The sequence below is a fragment of the Pseudorca crassidens genome, chromosome 3 (genome assembly GCF_039906515.1).
Source record: "Pseudorca crassidens isolate mPseCra1 chromosome 3, mPseCra1.hap1, whole genome shotgun sequence".
In the NCBI taxonomy this organism is placed as follows: Eukaryota; Metazoa; Chordata; class Mammalia; order Artiodactyla; family Delphinidae; genus Pseudorca; species Pseudorca crassidens.
The window spans coordinates 75076391-75088677 of record NC_090298.1 but is presented as its reverse complement, the minus strand read 5'-3'; positions in this window follow the sequence as shown (position 1 = coordinate 75088677).

Sequence of the window (12287 nt, the reverse complement as noted above, 5' to 3'; positions counted from 1 at the left end):
AGCCTCTCCCCAGATAGTTTTCGATGGCTCTGTGAACATGGTTAGAGAATAACAAGTCTTGTTTTCCTTCTCCTTTGCGGTGACCATTGTCTCCAGCTGGTCCTGTGCTCAGTGAGTCATTAATTACACCCAGAATCTTTAGAAGTGACCTGTTGCGGCGTTGAGGTTTATTCCCAACTTATTCTGCTTCACCGCATAATATTTGGCCAACGTGCCGTGTTCTTCTTTTGAAAAAATGTTCCCTCATTCGTCCTCGCACCATGAGGATTCATTTTTGAGATGAAGAGCAAAGGGCTAGGTTAAGAAAAACACAGCCACCTCCAGAGTGCAAAAACTGCAATAAACCCATCACCTCTAACAACAGCAGAGCAGGAAAAGATAAAAAACAGCCTGCCAAGAATGTAGTAACCACCCATTCACTTTTAAATACTCTCCACACTTCAATGCACAGACCTAATTACTTTTCTGCATTCCCAAATCCACTTTGCCCATACCGCAATCAGAAACCTGGCGTTAAAATATTTTAGACTTGGAGGATCAAGGCTAATTATGGGCCTTAGCTGCACCTTTTGGTTTCTCTCCCCTCGACCCCCTCCTTCTCTTCTTTGGGTTACTTTAAAGCACGCTCCACTGGAAGAAAGGCTGCCCAGTCCCAGTTGGGGGTGAAGCTTCGAGAGAATAAAACAAAGAGCAACTCAACTCAATTCAGTAAGCTTCAATGAGGCTGGTACATTTAATGTGAGCCCAGGGTTAGCCCACAGAATTGTGGCAGAATGCAATATTCTCAACAAAAAAAGATGTGTTTAAGGTCGGCTAAGGCCCCATAAGGCTGTTGTTGGTGTTTAAGCAGTCCACTGAGGTATTTAGCACCAAGGGTTTCTAAACATTCCAGCAGAGAATTAAACCGCAGCTTTACAGTAGCTGCTTAAAGGTTTGGGGGGCTGGGAGCGTCCCCTCCCCCTTGTATTGAAAGGTCAACAAACAGTAGGAAAGATCATGTCATAACAAAGATGAAGCCACCTATTATCGCGTATAGTGACAGCTAATAGCACCATCAGAGGGATTAATCCAAGGTATTAAATAGTGTAATTGTTAAAATAATATCATGGTTATTAGAACACCCAAGCATGAGCCATTTTTCATTTTTACATAACATGAAAGTATTGCAGGTGAGCTTAGTCGTCCCATGACAGGCACTTGTTATAAATATGTAAATATTAGAAAATTGCTTCAGTGCTACAATTTTCCTGCAGCATACAGAATGCATTTTTGATATGCAGATGTTATGTTTCATGACATTTACTAAACTACTTTTGGGTAATTTTGCCCAGAGTTACACTCTTAAAAAGCTTTCATTCACACAGAACAATTTACTGTGAAAGTTGGTTCTAATGTTTTACTTCATTGAGGCATTTTTAGTTTCATGGATTTAATAAGACAAATACTAACACAAAAAAGCATAGTTTCTCAAAGGTGAGTTTGTGAAAATGGCTAAGGGAGGCTGAACACTGATAGAGTTAACTCTGTGGAATCTTCGGCTCTAAGTTTGAGCTCTAGTAAGTTTTATGAGACTGGATCTGGACATAGCCATCTTAGGTTTACACAGTTCTTACTCAGAATATTAGAAAGAAATGTGGTCACCTTGAAGGAGTGCAGATGTTACAAAAACAGAAGAACCCTCAACATTGAAAACACACGAAGCTACTAAAATGCTTCCCTATTTCTTTTAGCTTCCAGTAGTTAAGAATCCAAACCACAAGATGTACTGGAGGAGATGGTTTAAAACAATAAGATGTTTCAGATGGTCAGAGTTTGTAGGGCACTTAAAAAATAAAACAAGGGGCACATACACTGGCTCACAACCACCAATTAACCCTCCTTGTTAGATAGGTAATTTTTTCCAATCAGAGGCATCAAATATCAGAGAAATCATGGGCCAAAACAGTCATTATCTGCAGGGAACTCAAAGGCTTTGAAAGCCAATAATTCCAAAGAAATAACAGAGTTCTTTCACTGTATGGACTTCATCTTAAAACCTGTAATAAGAGCCAGGCCCTGGCTGTGAACCTGTACACTTCAAGGAGAAAAAAGGAGGCAGCAGAAGGCAAGGGCAATAATCATAGGGCTTTTCTGTATAAAACTATCTGGAAGTGGAGGTCAAAGACCACATTCTGAACACTCTCTATATCACACAACGTCCTGATCCAACATAGAAATGAAGGGCTTGATTGGCCAAAGGTGGGAATGGAAAAAAATATTAAATTACTGCGCTAAAGAACATGACAAGAAACTCTGCTTAAAAAGTCTAGCAGTTTAATTTGAATTTTTAAAGCTTGAGTGAAATTAAATAATCCTTGACAGGATAAAAAATAATCACAGAATTTCTCAAACTTCATGGCAAACTCTTCTTAAGAAATGCATTTATTCTTAATACCTCATTTTCTTTCTGTGGCATTCATATTTTATAAGGTCTAGTCTTGGAAATCTGTAGCTAGTGGACCTGGTCATTGAATATTTGACAATGAAGCTCTCCCTTAATTGTACCCTCACTTATTTTCTTATATTTTTGCTATATCAAAAAAAAAAAAAGAAGGCTAGAGTTCAAATCTGTAATAAATCATCTATGTTGTATCTATATATTCCATGCATGAATGAACTAGCATTTGGTGTTTTTACCCTTTCAAACACATGGCTTCATATTCTGTAGACGGGGCCTTAACTTTTACACATTTACAACTAATTTCATAGAAATTCATGGGTGTAACACATACTTTTCACTTAACAAGGTCAGGGCACAAATCCACATGCCTAATTTAAATGATTCCTTTCCCCACCCCCCCATCATTATAAGCCCATAACAGATGTGAGGGAAAGAGAAACTCTATTCCTTATAGTTCAGTTGCTCTGACTACCTCTGATGATTTTCCTGCGGACCTGGGAGAACAGATTCACATTTTCTATAGCAAACTTTCCCAATGAAATAGAACTTTCGAAATTCTGTTTTTGTCCTTAGTTAGGTTAATGTTAGAATTGGACACTGCCGCAGTCTGTGACAGTCTAAGATACTGAATCTGGTCACTTTGCAGACAGAATAAGGTTCTTGGCTGATGTTTGAGGACTGTTGACAAGACGTATGTAGCATAAGTAATCATGTAGCCCAGCTGTCATCCAACGTGGCTTAGCTAGCACCTCCTGGTATGGCATCCAAGGGAGTTGGACTAGATCTCTTTGATACTCCTGTCCAACACTTAAGGCTCTGTGATACTATAATTTGTCCAATTTAGATCAAGACATTTCATTATACTTAAGAGAGCACTTTGTTTTCTGACTTCAGTAAAGCAAGAAAAATTTTAAATTACATTTATTTTGGTAATTAAAGATAAAATTGACTGTATCTGAGCTGGCAGGGACATTGAAATTCTTATATAGCCAATGCTAAAGTGCCATTTTTAGCATTTCAAGTTTCTTAGCACATTTAAATTCTCTCATGTGTTCCTTTTCCAGGGGTTTCTACAGGGAAATAGTGGCCGTTACTTTCAAAAAGTGGAAAGCAAATACACAGCTAGTGAGAGCTCCTCACATCCTGCCCAGTCTCAGAAGTGAGATGCTGAACATTTTGTAGTGTTAATTAAGAAATAGAAGAATAAACAAATGAAAACTTCTCAGTGACACATGGACAGGGTAGAACAGGGTCATTTATGTTAATCAGCAAAGTTACTCACTTGCTACACTCTTCTTTATGTTGATGAGTCTGACATTTATATTTTCATTCTGACTGCTTACCAAAGTTTTCATCCTATCGTACAACTTTGCACAGCACATCCCAGTGTCACATGGAGCTCAATGGAGAATTAAACTCAGTTTGGTTTCCCAGTGTCTCCTGTGTGTGGTGTTTATTTCCTTCCAAATCAAAGGCTTTGCCAGTGTCTTCCCCAAACCTGGGCACCCCTCTTCCTCCTTGGCTCAGCACCCCTAACAGCATCACTATTGTCAAAGTTCTCCAGGTTCAAAGCCCTGAAGGCATTTTTAATTTATTGCTCTCCTTCATTCTTTGTAATTATTAAGTTCTTAAAATGTTTCCTTTAGACCAAGTGCTGTGACATTACTTCCTTTCTATTCCGCAGACACCTGTCACACCTTGTCTGAATTAACGCGGCTGCCTTCTAGGAGTTCTGCCCGCCTCTTCCCTTTCTCCACTGCCACTGTTAAACTAATTTTTGTAATATACCCACTCTCCTACTCAAAATCCTGTGAAGCGTCCTGATCTCCTAGCATCGTGCCTGCGTGCCACCTTCCACCTTAATTACGGAATCACCTTTACCAAGTCTCCCACATCTCCTTGCCGCTTAGCCTGGACTATCTTACCATTCTCCTCACTTGTATCTATACTTCTCAACTTTCCCCTTTCTCTTCCCTCTTCAACTCCCCAAATCCTAACCACATTTCAGCCTTTTCCCGGTGAGATGTTTTCTGGCTTGTTTTCATCCACTTCGATCCCCTTTCCTTTGAACTCCTAAATCGTATCTTATCTTTAGACTGGGTGATCATCTTTGCTGGCAGCTTTGGCAGAATGGAAAGAACCTTGGACTGGAGTCAGATAAACTTGATTCCAAAACAGGTTTCAACAATGTATCAACTCTGGGCCTAGAGCAAGTCATTTTAACTCTCTGAGCCTGTATTGCCTTTTTTTATAAAATGCAGATATTAATAAAAGAGATGCAAACCGATAACAAATGTGAAAGTACTGAAGTACTGACATGTAATCAGATTGTTAGTGTTAGTCGAATTTGATTCTTTAAAATTGTTTTTAACTACTTTATGTCTGTCTGTTTTCCTAATTTGGCTTCAGGAGAGCAAGTACTCTGTTTTATATCCCTTCCTCCCCACAGAAGCTCTGGATATTGTTATGTAAAACTTTGTGGCCAATTAATAAATCTGGAATAAAACTTCCATTTTAGAAACTTGGCCTAGAGTTTTCCAACAACGCATTTTAAAGCTAGTCCAATCTTGGACTCTGAAAATAGAGTAGAAACAAACAAACAACAAAAACCTACAAGTTAAGTCTTGTATAGGGAAATCTTACCCCTACTAAATTTCTTGGACAACATTATAACTTTATATGAACTCTTGGACTCTGTCATAGATAGAAGATGATCACTTACTAGTTTTTCCCCTTTTCTTATGAACTAAATGTAACAAGTTGCAAAGAAATAAAATATTTGAAGACATGCTAACCCACCTCCACTCAGGGTAGTTTCTAATAAATATTAACTATTTTTTCACTTGATTATTTAATTTAGTTATCAATCACTTATATAATTCTTTTTATGGGCAAGTATTGTTTGAACACTTTACAAGTCTTAATTCACTTCATCCTACCCTATGAGTAGGCAGGATTATTGAGGTTATTTTTACTGTTAAGGAAACTAACGCACAGAGGGGCTGAGCGACATGTTCCAGGGCTACAGAGCTAGGAAAGCTGGAGAAGGATCTGGACCCAGGCAGGCAGTTGGTCCCCAGAGTCTCATACTCTTAACCAACAGGCTTATGGTGCCTCTTTTGAACCTTGTGTGTTTTCGTACTTTTCTCCTTGTTTGGACCCCTTTCATTGCTATCCCTCCTAAACGGTAGCTAGCAAAACTCTAGGATACAGTAAATATTAATCACAGTATTCATACTCTGCTCTATTCCTTGACCTGTTGGGTTGGAAGTGGACTGTTGAACTCCCAGAGGGAGAAACTTCACAGGCTTATGGGATGGGAGAATGACTGTGTCTTTTATGGGAAGGTGGAGATTATTCCTTTTATATACAGAGGGTGTTTTGCTTTGCCTCAAAGATTAGGAAAGGAGAATCGACCTGAGTCATTTTTTTAGTCCTCACCAAGAATTTCAAAATAACGTGTCAATGCAGTGTCACAACATAATTGCCTCAGATAACGTATCTCAAATCGTGAGCAAAATAGCAGCACATCGGCCAGTTTACTTAATTATATTTTGCCAAGTACTCAGCTGTATTTTCTTGAATTGTAATTTTAGATTTGAAGCAGTTCAGCCATCCATGAGGAAAGGATTTCAATGTGTTCAAAGAGCCTTTTTTTCTAGAACTTTATCATGTTTAGAAGGTCATCAGCCCCCATACCACTGGTGTCATCTGATTGAGAATGAAGGTCAGATCTTATCCTCCTTTTATGCTGGGGTGTTTCTATTTGCTCTGTTACACAGTAATGTGGATACTGCAATTTACCATGCATGTGCTCAGAGAACTTACGTCCATTTCTGATGTTACACTTGAACACATTTCTTACCTTAGTCCGGTCGGGCTAACTCTCATGGAGAAAGGCCTGCTAATTTCTTTTGGTCTTTGCAGTCACATTTATATATCAGGAGATAACCTAGTTCAATTAGCCATTTTAGTATGCAAAGACTTTTATAAGAAAATAGAAATAATTAATTGTCAGAAGGATTTTAATCCTCAGTGTCTTCTTTTATAAATGTCGACTCTAATGAGGTTTGAAAAGTCACCACTTTACATGTGCCAAAACCCACATATGTATGTGTTTTTGGTAGATTTTCAGTTGAGGCCCATACCGTCACCCTCCTTCCTAATGATGAGAGGAGAGTGATGGCTCGCTCTCATTCCCTGCATGTAAAAAGACCTTCGCTTTCATTAACTAGGTAGAATATATCTGTGTAAATCTGAAGGTAAAGTGGCTGTTAATAATAAACATAACAGAGGGTATGAATATCGGTTCACAAACTCAGATGTGCAAAGGACATCAACATTGTAAAAACTGCTTTGAGCTAACTACAATCTATCCTCAATCCTCCTTGTGGTCCTGACAGGAAGTTCAGTTCAATTTAGGACTCTCCTTCCCTCCTGCATTGTGCAAAAGCCCTAAGGACTTACATAGAAGTACTACATACTCTCTGCACATGTCTGGCCACAAGATATTTATCTCTAAGACACCCGTTCTCTAAGTCTGGATGTTCATTTCTGGTCAGGAGGTTTTATTGCTTTGCTCCTGTGCCAGGAATCTTTGCCAAGCCCAGAGCCCTTGTGTTTGCAGCCCAGTCCCACCAGCCATACAGAGCCCTCCTTCCCTGATCAACCTGGGGGTTGATCACACTGCTCACGCTGCCATGGAACATGCATGGATCCCACCCCTCTCACGAGCCCCACAGGCTCTCACCTCCTCCCAGATGTGGGATATCTCCCCCTTGCCCTTCACCTCAAAACCACGCCCCTCTCTTTCTTTTCCCTCCAGGACAACAAGAGCAATTGTCTTCTACAGCTTGTGTGTTCTGCTCTGTGGAAAAATCCCAGAACCAAGAGAGCACAAAACCTGGCCCCTATTTAGAAATGACAGGAGGGAAAGGTAGGGAAAAATAAATGGAGAATAAAACCAAAATAATTTCTCGGTTAATTATCTCACCACTCTACTCTTTAAATAGAGAAATATTCCTGTGTCAGGCTTACCTTTACATACCATAGGTCATAAAATCCCACCACAGTCCCACAAGGACAGGTTTCTTATCTCCACTTTACAGATGAAGGGTTGGTTAGTTTCCCTTCTAGGCCAGTTATACAGCCAGTAGTAGGGCCAGCATTTCAATTCAGGCCGATTAGACTCCAAAGCCAATATTCTCTATAAAAATAATGCCACAAGTGAGACCAAAACAAAGTTTTCTCCCAATTCTTCTGAAGAAAGCACTTCCAGCCCTAGAGTATTCCTGCCATATTAATAATGCAATCTGAATTAGAGAGTATCTTTTGCCTGGGTTTCTGTGGGTTGCCCACCTGCCTCAGAAGTTTGCTCTTCTAATTTCTCCAGGGCACAATTTCCCAAAGGATATACTTCATGAAGGGTTGTGTGGTGTTACATCTTGTTCTAGGTCAGTGTTAAACTTTAGTGTGCACTAGGATCATCAGAAGGCTTACTGGAAAACAAAATGCTGGACCTCACCCCAGAGTCTCTGATTCAGTGAGTCTGGGGGAGACCCCTGCAAATTTGCATTTTTAACAAGTTCACAGGGGATGCTGATGCTACTGGTCCAGGGGACACACTTGGGAACCAGTGTTCTAGGAGTAATGTCATCTCTAGTTTAGTTTAATTGAGTGAGGATGTAGAGATAAAATAAGTGTTCTCATGCCTCTGTTACTTGGGGATTTGTCTCAGCTCAATATTGCTAACTGCTGTAGAGGTTAAGCATGATCAAGTTTTAATTTATTTCCTTGGTCATAAATTGTTTAATTTATACCTGTCATAGACTTTTGTTTAAGGACAAGAAAAGCACAATAGTGATACTGAAAGGCGACAAGTCTGAGGAGAAGCATACACAAGATAACAACTCTGCAAATTCTCCTCCAGATGTTCTTCCACAGTTGTGTATGCTGCATTCATTGGATCAGATTCTTGCACAGAAACCAAAATGAGTCTAATATTTCAAAAACTAATGTTAAAAAGAGAAATGATAACTTTCCAGTTGACTTTTCAACTGTTTTTTTACAACCAACTATCGGAATGCGGTTTAATTTTACTTACATTTAAATATACTTACACAAAAACATGCTACTTTCAAATTGTTAGTCAAGAATATCATACTTTTATCGCATAAATTGGATTTAGTTAAATAACATGAATTTCTCGTTAACTATAAAAAATGAAAAATTCTTTATATGAAATAAGACTTTAAATAACCTATTAAATAATCTATATAACACTAATAACTTACTAATCTAAAATAAAAATGCTTACATTACTTTTTATTAAATGGCACAGAAAAAGTATTTAAAATATTTCTAAGGGTGTTCAAGAGATTAAATAATCCTAGGAAAGGGATTCAGGACTCAGAGGAAGAAGGGAAATCTTTAGGGGAGTAGATCCCACAGTGACCCAATTTTTTGGTGTTACTTTACTGTCTTCTCTTTCCTCTGGCTGGTGTGGTGCATAAGATCATATCCATCCAGGGAATGCCTTTATTCTTAGGAGACCTGTTGGGCACAGGGCACATGTTGTGAATTCTTAGTTGGAGCAGGTTCTTCACGAGGCTCTTGGGAAAAGCGCTCTCTCATTTTTATGCCTCCCCTGAGTCAGAGGGCTCACACCCAGAGGTTGGAGACCAGACTATGGGCCCAGGGAAAGGTGGTTTAGAAGCCCACAGCTGGGCCTATAGATGGCCTTTTGTTAAGGAACAAAAGAAATCCTCCCAGTTTTCATATGGCTAAGCCTAGTTTACCAGGGTGGGAGGTCAGATTGGAATTTGGGACCAAAACCCTATAAGGTAGACATTGATCTGTAATGTTTTCCATTCTTGAATCTAGTTCGACATTAGGTGGCATTATGGAACTCAGGATTTAGGATTTGGGATTCTAACCCTCCTTCCTTCCTCCCTCCCTCCCTTCCTTCCTCCCTCTTTCCTTCCTCCCTTCCTTCCTTCCTTCCTTCCTTCGTTCGTTCCTTCGTTCGTTCCTTCCTTCTTTCCTTCCTTTCTTCCTTCCTTCCTTCCTTCCTCAGCAGCAATGACTAACTGAACCTGTTCATCAGAGCGCCCTGAGAGTGGATTAACTTTGGTTGTTTTTCAACCCTCATGCAAAGTTCTTTATTGACTTTCCATTACCTATGCAAATAATGCCCATATTCTGAAGCTGGGCATTAGAAACACGTCATGATATGGTCTCAATCTCTTATCCAGTCTAGGCTTCCATTAAACCTTTCTCCCTCCTAACACACCCTGTGCTCTGTTTACCACCCTGCTCATTTTTCTTTGGTAACTTCTTGCCTCTCTTCTGACCAGGAATGCCAGTCTTAGGCAACTGTCTTCCAAATCCTCCCTCCTTTATGAGAGTGAATTATTTCACTCCTGGTTAAATTCTGCTGAGATTGATACCTGTTTTGTATAGTGTGCATTTCTGCCACTGGATTGTGTGCTCTTTGTAACCCCATTATCTAAGACAGTCAATGTTGCACTTTTAAAGAAACACAGTGCCTTAAGGTCTATCATTTCATTTAATCCCCCCAGCACTTCTATGGGGGTGATATTTGGCTTATCTCGAAAGCAAAATAACTAGAAGAAATGTCAAGATATATTGAATAGTAGCATTAAACAGCATTGGAGAACTAATAGGAAACCATGGCATCAAGCCAAAACAAATGGACAAGCAAATTATAGGTAACAGAACAGACTTTGCAAAACAGCTGTTGCTGTAAACTAAGGAGAGGTCATTCTTAATAATTTAGGTAGAAAAGTCTGCTGGCTTACTAACATTTTGGGGGCATGTGCCTGTAGTCGGAGATACCGTGGATAGTGATGTCTTCTGAAACCTATGAAGAAACCTGCCCTTATTCTGAAGAGCATTGCCTGATCTCTAAATGGCAATGGACTTTGCACAATATGAAGGTTTGGTTATGGCCATTTGCAGCAGGTTGGTTTCATTTGGGTGACTAATGCTAACTAGCACTAGGTAGGAAGGAAAAATAATCATACAAGTAAAAGCCAAGGCAAGCTAAGTTTATCACTTTTAAAATTCATCAAAGCAAGATTTTTTCAGTGTTTATTTTCCTTTCTTTCTAATACTGAAAGGCAATGTCATGGCAAGTTCCCTAGGACACCTTGACTTTGTCACCTTTTAGTTTCTTAGGACCTCAAAATGGGTTAAGTCTCTTAGTTTCTTGGGACCTCAAAATGGGTTAATGAAACCTGCCCTATAGGAGGTCTTGTGAAAAATAATAGGAGGTAACATATATTAAACTAATTGTATACAAACAGTATAAATAAAGTATTTGAATTTTTTTGCTCAAGACATAACATTATAATAACTTTAAAAATTATGTGTCTTTTGTTTTGTTTGTTTTTCTTTAAAAATCTATTTTTGTAAGGCTGACTCTCTGTTTTGGTCTTTTGAAGACCTCCTTAGGGCTATATTTGAGTGTAGCTCCTTGGGTTCTTATGATTGGGTTCCTGCTGCTGGCCTAGTCCTACACTGATAACTTTTTGTATGCTACCTATTATGGGCTGAATTACGGTCCCTCAAAATCCATATATTGAAGTTCTAACTCCAGTGCTTCAGAAGGTGGCTGGATTTGGAGATAGAGTCTTTTAAGAGGTAATTAATGTAAAATTAGGTCATATGGGTGGGCCATAATTCAATCTATTGATAACTGGTATCTTTATAAGAAAAGATTAAGACACAGATTTAATCTATAAACATTATCCTAGCAACCAACTTGACTCATCCATACTTATTCTCTAAGGAGATGAAAACTGTATTCTTTTTATTTAGGATTATTTAGTAAGGACATCATTGACTTTGATTAATTTTGGGAGCTGAGTGACTGTGGGGTAATTAAGTTGATTGCTGGTATGGCTTATGGAATCAGTCTTGTTGGTCTGAGCATACAAATTATGCTACAAAACCATTTTCAAAATTAAATTGAGGTTTTGGTAAGACACAAACTTTTTGAAGCTAAAGTTGCAGTATGGCAGCTTTACTCTTAGGGTTTAACGTGTTAATTTACTTTTCTATGCATTCAAATGATTTCTTCCTAATTCAACTTAAACAATCAAACTAACTAACTAACTGAATAAATAAAACAAAAAATCCCCGAATTCAGTATTACCTTTTTCTGTTGAACTTATTTTGGGCATAGTAGGCTATATACTCCATGTGACACATAGTGTATTTCCATATGTCTTTAAGCTTTCCTATGACTTTCTTTGTTGGTTATTCCCTATTTTACTGGAAACACTGAGATTGGTCTTAGAAATTGGGGGTTCCTGGTAAGGAAATTGAGTGGAGTCTATTGTAGCAGAAGGCTACATATTTTTGAAGAAGGCCACAAAATTTTAGACATTTTTCCTATTAAGAGGTGATTCTGTGTCTCCTAGTCTTAAATGTGGGTGAGCTCTATGACTGCTTTGACCAAAATAATGTAATGGAAGTGAAACTCTGCCAGTTTCTGGGTCTATGCCTGAAGTGACCAGAAGGGTCTACTTCCTGTTTCTTGGAACACTCACTCTTGGAGTCCTGATCTACTATGTAAGAAATATGACTACCCTGAGACTGCTCTGTTTTGAGGAAGCTGAAGCTAGCCACATGGAGAGGCAGCAAGAAGAGACACCAATGTTGGCCAATCCAATGTTGGCCAGCTGTTCCAGCTATCCCATCCCAGTCTCCAAGTATGTGAGTTAGAAATCCTGCCCAGCTCAGCCACTAGCTGAATATCACCAAATGACTCCAGTTGATACCCTGTGAAGCAAAAGAACTGTCCAACTTGAGTCCTGCTCTA